Genomic DNA, 13,388 nt, shown 5'->3' on the forward strand with positions numbered 1-13,388 from the left:
ACCAGACCACAAAGGAAAATTATGTGCAATATCGTAGTGCACCTATCAATCGGGGGTAGTATTTGCTTATTTCTTGAGTCTATTTAGCACTGATGTGGTCTTGGGAACAAAGCACATGGAATTAGATGCACTTCTCAACTGCCAGTCCACTACATTGCCAGGTAGGGAGATAATTTTGAAGTGCAGGGAACGGGAAGAAATGAGGACTACACTAACCAGGTCTTTCTGGAGGGCCTTCAAGCAGGGGAATCTGTTGGCTGAAGGGGCTGAGATAGCAGGACAAGTTAATGAACCCTGGAGCAGAGATTGATGGCTTGTTGTACTTCTGCCCAGAAACCCAGAACTTCAGAGGGCAACAGCAAGGAAAGCTGTGTTCCTGTGTGCACCAGGATGGAATTGTTCCTCAGAGGAGTCAGGTTAGCAAGGTTGACCCACATGCAGTAGTCATCTGCAGTCATACAAACTTCATCCTGGGGGCTGTGCGTTTTATAAGATGCAGACACTGGTCTTAAGCCCGTTTCAAGTGCAGCATAAAATTTCATTGCCCCACTGCAGTGTAACAATCAGTCACAGTACCTAAGTTTATATAAGACTGAAACACCCACAATTTGTCTTTATACCAGAGGTGACAGTGTTTAATTTTGCTGTAGCAGCAAGACACATCCAAGGCAAGGGAGCTTTGGCATGGAGGGACAACTTTTATGTGGTGAGTTCTGATGAGAAAAATGTTCTAGAAGGGATCAATATTATTTCAGAGTCTGTCAAAACCTGAAGCCCCCTCCCCTGTCATGACATCCTTCTGCCTGCATGCTAGTGCTTCTGCTTTTAAACTATAAAGTAAGCTAAGATAATTAAAGGAAACTAGGATATGGAGGAAAATAATTTCCAGACATAGGAAATATTTTTCCACACTTATCAAAAAAATCTGCTCAGATCTACATAAATAAATATGAACATGTTCTCTTTCATGTGTTAAATACATATCAATCAGAACTTTGCAAACCAAGGTAAGATATGTGCCAAGGCATCAGGGTCAAAATATAATGATCTTGTGACTGGGGCTGAGAAAAGCCTATGCACTAGAAACCCATCCCCAGAGCCCAGGCAGCCTGAGAGCACTGACCCTACACAGGTACATCCAACCACAAAATGCTTTGCACACAGGAGATCAGGACAGAGGAAAAGTAGGCTGCTACCTGCTTATGTAGGGAATGTGGTGAGAAAGGATGGGCTGCGAGACTACCTTCAGAGCTTAAACTCCCTCATATCCCCTTCTCCCAGTGCAGCCTGTAGCCCTTCCAAGATCATCTGTCTCCTGGGCTCCTTCCAGCTCCTGAGGACACTCCTATTGCCCAACTCCTGCCAGTTGCCTGGCACTTATTTCTTCTAGCCACTACCCCCATAGGCCTGCCAGGCCCTCACCTTGGATGATGCAATGGAAATAGACAACTCAGACAGATTTTCTGGTACTCATCACCCCCCTTCATTGGTGAACATGGCTATTTTTGCTGAACTCAAATGTTGGGTACTGAATGATTGGCCACCACTTTCCCATTTTTTTCTTCTTCCTTATCTTTCTCTTACTGAGGATGTCACCGCCTGCTCTGATTCCAGTCCAAAATACAAGCTGTATGTGTCAGAGAAGCCCATGGTGAGAAAAAGTACTAAATTATATATTTTTAGTATTTAATTTGCATTTCCCAGCTGGTCATCCAACAACCATATGCCCTTGGTGCTAATAATAAGACTCCTGTATTCTTACAGCCCACCAGCAAATGCCATGGGACCTGAATAACACAGCCAGTCACACAGCTCCAGCAAAACTTGGCAGGATTATTCAGCTGGCTCTCTTGCTTGTCTTTTCCTCCTCCACTTCCCTGCCCTGACTCCTCTTTTGTTAGTTTTGGAGACACTCACTGACATATGTGAACATGCCACAGAAATCAATACTGAAATTCCTCAGGGTTCTGGAGGACCTGGAAAGAACTTGTAGTGGTGATAAGATGGGCAGTGTTACCCAATCCCATTGCCCTAGGGTTAATTGCAGCAAAATATAAAGTCAGCTCCATCCAAAGGAGGGGGCTTGAGCCAGAGCATTAATTCTCACTCCTCACCAGTCCCACTGTCCAATCCACCCCCAACACTGAGTCATCAAACTCGCCTCTATCCTTCTTCACTGCTGGCAAACAGGCCAGATGTAACCAGGATGTTGCAACACTTCCAGGACTTCATACAGCAGTCATCCAATCAGTGGAAAATTAGAGGAATGAAGAGGCAATCATGCTTCCTTTTTGCTAAATAACATTCTCATTTAAAGTAACAGATACAGAAAGCAGGTACTGGTAGCACCTAGTGCTGAAACAGGTTTTGAGGTTACTACAGCGGTCTGGAACATTTTCAGTAGGAGGAAAAGTAACTGGCCAAAATAACAAAACAGAAGTGCAGGAGGAGAGTCACTGGCTCGAGCTTCCTCTTACTTATGTTGACAGATAAGTTTCCACTGTTTTCTGCAATGGAAGTGTTATTACAACAGGCATGAAATGTCTAAAACACCCTTAGATCTCATAAAACAAAGGAGAGTTCATCATTTTTGATGAGCCAGAATAAATCCTGAGTCATGAAACACAGAGAGTAGAAAGGACAAGGCATTTCCATTTTATGTCTCCAAAGTGAAGTGTGAGAGCAGCCTAGGAGCTAACAGTCCAGGATGGAGACAGGATGATGGAAAGGATGAAGGAATGTTGTTTAGGTTGGTAGCATGTGGTCACCCTTGCAGTACACAGCGCTCTCCCAGCACGCTGCAAGGCACACAAGGAAGCAAGTGCTTTACTCCTCTTCCTTCCTGTCAAGAGCAGGACACAGACATTACCTCAAGAGATGTCTCTCACAGCAGGGTGAGATCCCAGTTTAGCATGGTATTGAGGAAACAGAAGCAATCAAGATGTTAAAGCCAGAATGCTAGCTGGAGGCTCTAAAATGAGGAATAAATCTATATATCTCTCCAGGGATACCATCATTTAATCATGTTTTGGTGTTAAAAGACCCAAGATTCAAAAGTTCCCATTACTTTCTTTTGTTCACCTGTAGTAGCATAACTTAACAGAAGTACAGCAACTGAAAGATTTAGGCAGATATTGTATTAGGGGAGCTACCACTAGTATTTTTTCTAATACTGAAAAAATTTACATTGATATCTGCAGTCATTTCCTCTTAAAAATGCTATTTGCACCTCATTATTTTGCTGCTTTTTCTGTTTGCTGATTCTGGAAGGAACTTTATGCTTTATGTACAGAATCTTTAAGAATTAATAATTAATAACATTAGAAAAACCTATCAAAAAGAACAGATATTCACCTGCTATACATGCTATTTTAAATGAGTAAAAGGATTTTTATAAAATGCTTTTGCTGTCATGAAAAGGATCCTGTGACTCAGCCAAAGGCGTGCAAGACAGGGATATTTGTCTTACTTCATTTGATGTTATTCAGCCACATCATTATGCTGGCTGCTGAAAAATAACAAGGAATGTCTTAGGAGAGCTGGCACAACATGCTCTGTAGGCAGTGTTCTTCCTCCTGTCTTCTGGAAAGAATCCCGGTTTAAATATTTAGAGGAACAAATCTTGTATTATTAACAGCCGTAGTTAAGCTAGCCTCAAGAGAAAAGGAGAGAGCAAAAAGGGGAACCATATAAAGATGAATAGAAGAAAGGATAAAAATTAAAACTAAAACTAAGAAAAGAGGAAAAAAGAGAAAAAAAGTTAAAATATCAAGATACTTCCAATTTCCCAAATAGAGTGGGTTTTTTCACATTTTACAGTGCTTCTCATTAATATGATGGTGAAGAAGTCACAATGGATACAGATATCTTTAGGGCACAATTCATTCACGTCTCAGTAGATATAATTTAAAAACAGGAGAGGAATAGTTCAAGACCTGAGAAAAACAAGGCTGGTGCTTCAAACAGCAACATGATTACAGTAATGTTGTGTGACTATGCCAGGCTTTGGATCTATACCTGGAAGACAGGAAATGCTCTCAGTGGTGTGCTCACATGAGACTTTGTGTAATTTTATTGATCTTCCTCCCTTTTCCCATTTTTGAAATGGAAATAATTATACTTGTCTGCTTTCAAATATCATTTTGGATTTTACAGATGAAGACGGTATACCTGATTTCAACAGAATTCCTCTCTGTAGCTTGAATAAAAATACAATTTTCACAAAAGCAGAAGTTGTAGTAGATTTTATGGAATTACATAGCTGAATGAAACTGAGCTGATTCATACTGCAAATGTGGCCCCATATGTTTCCATTAGTACTGTCACAAAATAAACCCTTTCCAGAGTTATCTGTGGTTGAACAAATATTAGTTATATCTATGGGTACAATATGTTTCATTAAATATGCTTTATATTGACAGATTTTTGTTCCCAAACATGCAATGGTGGAGAACTGTATAAAATGCTAAATGACTGTGTTAGCTTTTTTGATCTGTATTTAAGAGACTGATACACAGATCACAAAAGAGATAAAGCAGAATGGACTCTAAAGGCTAATGCATATTTATGTTTCTATGCAAGTCTCCAACAAGTTTTCTTTCATATTTACTTTCCAATAAATGCCTTAATTCCTGTTGTATTTATCCATGTCCTGCTGTTAGCCCAAACTGTCACTGCCTTTGTAGTTCCCTTCTTTCATAAACTCTTTTTTTTAAATTGCACATAACTAAGGGCAACAAGGCTGATGGCTGAATACGGCTGCTTGCACACATGATATAAGAACACCAATCTTTAGCAGGCTTGGGCCCTTGTTTAGCTGGCAGTGGTGTTAGAATGGATTTCCATGCTGGTGTCTGCAGGGAGGGGGTTTCAAAGACTAGGGATAGCCTGAGATGCTCAGCTCGCACTGTGCTCTCCATATCCACAAGTAAGAGCAAAGCTTCTGTGGTTCCAGCTGAGTCCCACAGTCAGGGTCCAACTCTCCATTTCAAGGAGTGTCTGCCTCCAGAGTCTGCAGAAACTTATGGAGGCTACAGACACTAAAGTGAGATTGGCCTTAGAAAATGCCTCTCAGACAGGCACTTGGAGCTGTAAAACCCTAGAGCACAGCAGGAGTCCTCTCTACAGATCTTAACATCATGCTCCATCACTTGTAGAAAAATAAAGCTGGCAGAAAAATAATCATATTACTACAGAAGCCTTCTTATTATAAACCTGTAGCATGCACTTGGAAAGCAATTGTAAATAAGCTCTCCAAATATTTGTTAACATCACAGAAAAACACCTCACCACAGCATTTCAATGAAAAGGAGATTTTAAATTTACTTTTTTCAGTAATGGTATGTTGTATGAGATACTGAACAGACATTGGTTTAACAGGAGTGAATGAACATCAAGGTTTATAGATATAAAAAGTAAATACTAGTGCAGGATGAAGGCAAAGTTAATTTTTGCCCCAAGGGACAATGAATTTTTGTGACTGACAAAATTTCAACTTAAGCAAGGCATCTAACACCTCCAGGTTAGTGGTGTAAATACATTACCAGTCTGTGAAGTAAACACAGTTGTACTGGTTTGAAAAGAAACTCATGTTAGTCTTAATGTATTTTCTCTTTTTTCTCAAAACAATTGCCTGCTATCATGGGTATAATTTATCAAGACTCTTAAAGTCCTTAGTCTTATAGTAGGTATCTTTCAAAAGAAAGAGAAAATACGGAAGTAGATCTACTACAGTATGACATGATGGAAGAATAAATGCAATGGAATTTCTTTTTCAATTCAGAGATGGCAGCCAAAATGAAATATATTAATTTTTAGCCCAAATGAAATAAACAACTTAATAGTTTGAATAAACAAAACTTGCATTTAATTGTGATATGATTCTGCCTTGAGAATAATCCAAACTCATGTAAAACAATGTAGAATTGTAGTTTTAAAGAGTTTTCCATATGGCCTTTTCCATCTCATGAATAGTGATAATTTTACTTGCATATAGTATAAATCTATATCTGATTTCCCAGTCTGACTAGCTGTTTTGTTGCTTCAATGCCATATGGATGATTTCAACAGAATTAAATAATCAAAACAATGGAAAAATGCCATTGCAAATGAAGCAAGCTCAACTCTTTTCTGAAGTTTCTACTATTTTGCCAGAAATTCTCCAGATCATGTGATTTAAGCTCTAATTTCACAAAACAAAACAAGACAGAAAAAAACCCCAACCCAAACACTCTAAATGTCCTTTCAAGACTTTCTCAGAAGAAAGGATTTCCCATCATCAATACATCAGGTTCTTGTGCAAAGGGCAGCCACGGAGGATTCTTGCAACATCAAAAACAAATCCATCCTTGAGGGGTCTTTAAAGCATTTCAAAATATGTTCTCATCAAAACAAGCAGCACACACATGGTAGAACCATTTTATTGTCACTTCTCAGCCATTATGTATTTCTGTGTGTAAATGATTTCTTACACTGTTATTCTACTACCTGAATGTTGTGGTGCTCTCCTCAGTTCCTGAAAAGATGTAAAAGAGGGTTTATTATGTCCCTTTCTTTACATGTGATACCGATAACTTGATAAAGGTTTTGCAATTGCTTTTCCAAGGACAAACAAGGAAGAAAAAACATCCAAATTCACATCACCAACGTGTATGGAGGACTTTGACACCAAATTAGGTTGCCCGATGTAACCTCAAAAGGCACAGCATAAGGATGAGAAAAACATGGTTCTGAAAGTATATGATGTTGGTGGTAGCAATGAGGATTGCTGAAGTGGTGAGAAACACAGGATGCTTGTGCTGTTTCCTTTTTGCAGAATACATTTGTTTTTGGAAAGGCTCTTTTAAGATATTTTCTGCAAATATAAACTACCTGATGTAAATGTGTTCTTTTACTACTTTGATTACTTCTTACAAATAATTTATTTTTGTTGAATCAGAAATAATTGTGTTTGACAAGGGCACATTTAAAATTGCAAGCAATCATGAAAAAGTTTGTTGTTTTTTTTTTAAATCACAAAAGTTGAAGTGGTTTGTTTTTGTGTATAGAAATTCAGGCAGCTTGGGCACATATCCAATTAACCTTTAATTAATATCTATTTATCCTAACAGACAACAAAGTGGAAATATTCTAAGCTGAATTCAGAATTCATGCTTTTACATTTGGGAGGAATTTTCTCAGTCCAAACCCACAGAATTGATCCAGAACTCATTGATTAGATTTTGCTAATAACAATGCTAATTGGAAGAAATTAGTACATCATACTATGATTGGATGGTTTTAGTAGTTTGAGTCTAGCAGCCAGTCTTAAAATAGCCCAGCAGTGTATTTCTCCATGGAATAACTTGAATGGAAAATATAATGAAACTGTGTACTGAAGTGAACTTAAGCCTCGCCAAAGACAAGACTGTTAGTTCATGACAACTACAAACATTTGTAGCTTTGCAGCACCTTTGTTCCAAAGTGAAACTTCAAATGCCTGAATTACCTCTGCAGCTGGCAGATTGACAGAATCTGCAGATTTTTTTTGTATTTGCCTCAGATCCATGTCATATAAGTCCTGGATGCACACACACAGCTTGTGCAGATCAACCAGGCTGCAAGCAAGAAGCACAGCTGACACCTGAGTTCTCTCACACAACAACAATAGCCTTGCATATAGACCTGTCTTCCAGGAAGTGCCAGACCTCCTCTGTACTTCCCACACAACTGGCATGAGCCTGGTGTCCCAAAACAAGGGCAGCAATAAGAGAAGTTTGGCAGGAAACAGTCACACTTGCCAACAAAACTAAAAAGTGACACTTCCTCTTTCTTCCTGTGGCTTTGCAAGGGTCTTCACAAAATGTGGGACTCACTGTGCACATTCTACTGTACCCTTAAACAACAACCAATTTGGAAACTCCCAGAGAGAGTGTGGCAGCCCTGTATAAAAAGTTTTGAGTCAGCTTCCAATGTGCCAGCTGCATCCATTTGAGAAGTGAGTGGAGCCACTAGCTAATGTGCAGGAAGTCTGCTTTGCACTATCTTCTCTGCAGAGAGGACCTCCAATGCCAAAACTGGTTTCCTCAAAATCCATACTTAGTTGCTGCCAAAAGAAGAACCATCTAAAATCTGTAGTTAATCTAGTTCCTCTCACTGAAGCACTGCAGGCAATTAGAGTTCTGCTTTTCAACATGTCTAAGAACACTTATCTCAACCAGTCTGAGTAATTTAGCACTCTACCTTCCCCATGAGCATACATTTCTGTCATGCACAGACACTAAGTTAGTAATCTCTGAACACAGCAGAAAATCAGAGTCTACATAAAACATGGTCAGAAAGAGATAGGACAGAGGTTCACTTTCAGTCAAAGGATCCAAGGTAGAGTCATCTGGCAGGAGCCTGTCACCAGATTCCTTCTCTAGATCTGGGAAATCAAAATATTTAACCCATATTTTCTACAGCAGACAGAAACCCTTTCTGCCAACCCAGAGATATAAGTGCCCCCACTTCTCCCAGGAATTTCATGTTTCCACAGTGAGTGGAAGAATTTCATTAGAAGGCATTAAACCTGATCTCTCCCTTTTTCGCCACTGAATGGTCACTTGTCCTCTACTGAAAACCTATTCCTGCAACGAGAGGTGACTGATGCCTGAGAACCAGAGGATCTTGTACCTGCATGTCTAGCACCTGGGTGAAAGCCCTGCCTAATTTCAGGGAGAATGGCTGATGTTATTTCCTCTCCAGGGCCATTTTTATAAGAAAAAACAAAAGCAACATAACCCACCAATCAAACAGAAAACAGAAGACCTGTGTATGTTTTCTGAAGAAAGACTGCTGGCACCTAATTTGTGGGATGGGAATCCTATGGCAATTCCAAGTGAAGGGAGGATCTTTGTTGCAATCTACCACAAGTTAACTAACTATGCCCTAAAGAAAAGTGGCATTTAGTTCTTGAAGATTTTAGCCCCAAGTCATTTACAGAAAAATCACTTCACATGTTTTAACTTTATTAGATGTATTAAGACCACTTCCAGGGGAAAAAGCAAGTTAATACAAAAGAGCACTGAGGAGACAAATTCATGAGGAACCCTGAAGGAGCCCAGAAGCAGAGGGCTTTCAGACCTGTTCACCTTGTCTAAGTATCACTCTGGGAACACTATTCTGTCACTGTTTAAGGACAGCTGTCTCTTAGGAGCCTCTGCACTGTCCCTAATTCAGATAATGTATCTTTGGCAAAACATGAATTGCAACCCCAAAAATTACTTTTGTCTACCTACTACATCTGCCAATGGAAACATAACACTAATTTCGTCTTCTACTTTCTAAGTCGGAATCCCCTCTAGACAGAGGAAAAGGCTACATACAGAAAATTAAAGTTTCAGACAGTTTCAGTTTTTTCAAAAGAAAGCTGAGGCATTTATGGAAAGCAAATATTGAGACAAAGATGAACATTTGATTTCTAGAACTGAAGTTGCTTTCACTTTCTATTAATTGTTATTCATTACATTATACATGTGGTATACCTCTTTATAATTTTATCATATCAAATTTGTCCCTGTAGAATAATACTTAGTATTTTCTTAAAAATCCTTAAAGCCTTAAAGTCAGTCTTGATGCATAAACACTTCTATAATAAATAATAAAAAGATTTCTCCAAATACAGACTGGACCAGGGAATAACAGTGTAACACCAAGTTCTCTGCAGCAAATTCTGCTATTAAGATACAGTTTTGCATTGCTGCAATATAGAGATGTCTGATCCATTCCAGAGATATCTGAAAGAGATTGTGTCTCAAGAGACCACAAACATACCCAGACAGATTGATTTATGACATATACTCTGACTAAAGGAAACTGCTGTGTCACAATCAATATGGCACAATGGGGTCTATAAATAAACAATTATCTTAAGTGAGCTTTTTGGATTTTCTAATTTATATTCTCTTCTATAAGCACACTCTTTAATTGTAGTTGGATACTGGAATTCAAAGCAAAGGCATAAGTTTTCAGAGAAATAGGAACTTGGGTCTACAGTTACCACACACAAGCTGGTCATTTACAATGCAAACAGACAATTAACTAACAGGGTGGCACAAACTGCTGGAGAGATACTTGTATCTTTTTTAATCTTAACTAGAGTGGAGCTTTTCTGGTATCTCAAAAAACCTCTGGTAGGATGGTCATTATTCACCACCATCTGAAAATAAGGAGACTATGACTTAAGGCAGATGTAGGAAGGTGATGTTATATGAAAATAATAATATATATAGTGTCTATGACCTGTCTCATAACAAAAAAGGGCATGTGATGAAGCCCTGAAACACCCCTTCTTGTCTTATCATCCTTACATCATAAGTATTTGTACTTATCATTACATTAATCTTTGTAAAAGGATAGAAAGGCCTTCAGTGTATATCACCATTTAACGGTGAATCCATGCTAGTTGAAAGACTAAAATCCCTTACTGTCTTAGAATTTCTGGTGCTTTATCTGATAGTATGTTTAGTGGCTTTTATGCATGTGGAATACTGGCCAATTATTTTTTGTTGCATGACTAGCTATAATGTAAAGATCTCAGCTTCATGGAAAAGATGAGGTTTTGATAGATGTTTGAAGGGTTTTGTCTCTGTAATGAAATAAAGCCTAGAGGTTTTGGAAAATATCTATGGGAGAGCAAGGAAAGAAAAAGTCTACAAGGGATTGACACACAGAAATTGGTAAGTTTCACAGCTCAGCTGGAGAGGGAGATTTAGGAGGAGAAAGAGGCTGTCTAATGTTTTCTATTTCACAGTCCCTCCTCTATCTGCATTTTGCAATCTGCTGTCCCTGGTGGCATTGTTGTTTCTGGTCTATCAGACCCCTGTGCATAACATGGTTTAATCAGTAGTCTGAGTTACTCTTTTACTGTAGCAATGAAAGAAAAGCAAACAGTTAACAAGTGACTAGGAGTCTTTATAATTGCTGACCTTCAATAGTCTATATAATGTGACTTTAGGCCACTGAGTAATAAATAGACTAGTGTAATATTTACAGACATGTCTGGAATGCAGTAAGTTCCTCTCTTCTCTTTCACCAAGTCATTAATGGCTCTGTGAGGAATCAGACTACTGCTGTTCGTGTTCCCCCAAAAACACTCTTTATCTCTTGACAGTTTATGCTGACCTTTCTACTTTGTTTTGATTTGTTGTTCACGGATCCATTTCCCAAGTCCTGGAGTTTACAAACCTTTGCAAGGGGTTAAACATTTTCAGGAAATCACTCTGTGAGCTCAGTTCTAAACCATGAATTCCCCAGCCCAGTGATCAGAAGACTACTTAGAGACAGTGTTTCTCAATCAGTTGCTTTCAGGTGGAAAGGACCACGTTGTTTGTACGAATAGAATTTTTCCTTATGAAAGTACACAACTCTCCCTCTTTTCCCAGCCAGCATCCAGTTTCCACTGCTTTGAAATTCTGAGCACTGAGGTAAACCTAGAAAAATAGGAAATCTGTATGGAGAGAAGAAATGAAAACATATTGGAGAATTGTTTCTTGCTTCCCTTCTTTTCTTGCCTCTAAGACAAAGTCTGAACATAATGGTGTCTTCTGACAAGTCTAGTCTTGCAGAAAGAAACTCTGGACTCTGAAAAAATTTGGGTACACAGGATTTACTTATAAGAAGAGGAAAGGGATTATTTCCAAATAATAAAAATCTTTAGTGCTTTTGAAGAAGTAGAGCAAAATCATAACATTGTAGAGTTCCATTAAAAAGTTTAGTAATTGTTTGCAGCTGCCCATTAAATCCATGTCTTTTAAATCCCATGACACTGAAGGCAGAAAAAGTATTTTTGCTAATTTTTATGCATGCTAGTGTTGGATATAAAAACCTCCACAGTGGTCCCCAAACCAGAAACTGGTTTGTTTCTGTTTTATTCCAAATACAGACGATACACACAGACACTTCATGTTCCAAACAAACAATAAAATAATGAGGATGTAAAGGAATGTGCAGAAAATATACTCAAGTCTTTACAAAAGAAAAGAGAAGTAGTTGGAAGTCCTGAGTATTGGATAGTTCATTAAATGCTCAGTCTGTATCTGCATTAGGTCATGCCTACATCACAAAGATAGAACTAGGCTTGGGTAGACTCCTTGACATAAAATACCACAGTCTGAGTCAAATCTGGTGTTTAGTGTTTACAGAGATTTGCATTCCAGCTTGTAATTTGCTTTGATTTTAAACATGCATTTTGTTGCAATACAACTCGGCAATTAATTTATCCCATGGGTGTATTAAAGAAGTGTTTCCCTCAGCTAAACTCATTTACCTTTTAATATTTACATTGTAGAGCTAAGTTTGGCTTTCAGTGTAATGCTTTTACCTTTCACACAACTATTCTGTGGCTTAATTATGTATCTGAACCTTTCTTTCTTGGAAAACAGCAAAAGTAAGAGCCTAAGGCATTTTTAACACCACTCAGAGATAATGGACCCAAACAATCTCTCTTTTCCAAGCACTATGTAGAATGAAGAGTGAATGGAAACTGTTTTTAAGGAATTTCTCTGTGAGGTCAGTACAAAAGCAATTATCAACATTTGGTTATTTTTGCACAATGGCAAATAATGAAATATGAGAAATCTGTCTCACATTATCATCTTCCTCTGATACTGGAAAAGCTATTCTTGGATTTGTTCAGCAATTTCTTTCCCTTCCATTCCCACCCCCTCAATTTGTGCACACATGCAAAAACCATCTGTGTTAAAGCAATGACACATTTCTCACTTTGGACCCATTCCTTTCCCCTTTTAGGGAGAGCTGCTAGAATCCTCTCTAGACAACTCAACAAGTGACAGCATGCTAGTATTTATTTTCACTTGCTATAGAAAATACAATTTTTCAGCACTAAAACATCACTGTTTGGACAAGAGCATGCAATGCAGAGAAGACTCAGACTACAGCAAAGGCCATTTGCATTCTGCCTAAATTCAATTCAGTTTGCCAAATACTTTTGTCTGACAGAACCACTACAGATGATTCACGTAAGGAGGAAAAGAGAAAGTAGATATATTTGATGCAAAGATATCTCCAGCAAAGGAAGGGAATAAGCTGGAGTCTTCTCAAAGTACTGTGCTATTTTTTGGGCTAGTCAATGAACTTTGAGTAGATTTCACTGATGCAGTGTTTGGGGCGACACCAACAGTAGAGACTCATTTAAATAAATTTTTCACAAAAAGAATGTATCATTGTGTCCCACACAGTCTGTGCAATCCTGTTTCATAACTGCTCCTGCCATGCCCAAAAAGAAGCAATCTTTTCATTTCAGGTTATCTTACAGTGGTCTAATTTCCCTGTTACATTTTATTGCAATATCCCAATTAAAAAAATACCAACACAGGCATTTGTAAATGAGAAGCACATACAATCCAGCT

The sequence above is a fragment of the Vidua chalybeata genome, chromosome Z (genome assembly GCF_026979565.1).
Source record: "Vidua chalybeata isolate OUT-0048 chromosome Z, bVidCha1 merged haplotype, whole genome shotgun sequence".
NCBI classification, from domain to species: domain Eukaryota; kingdom Metazoa; phylum Chordata; class Aves; order Passeriformes; family Viduidae; genus Vidua; species Vidua chalybeata.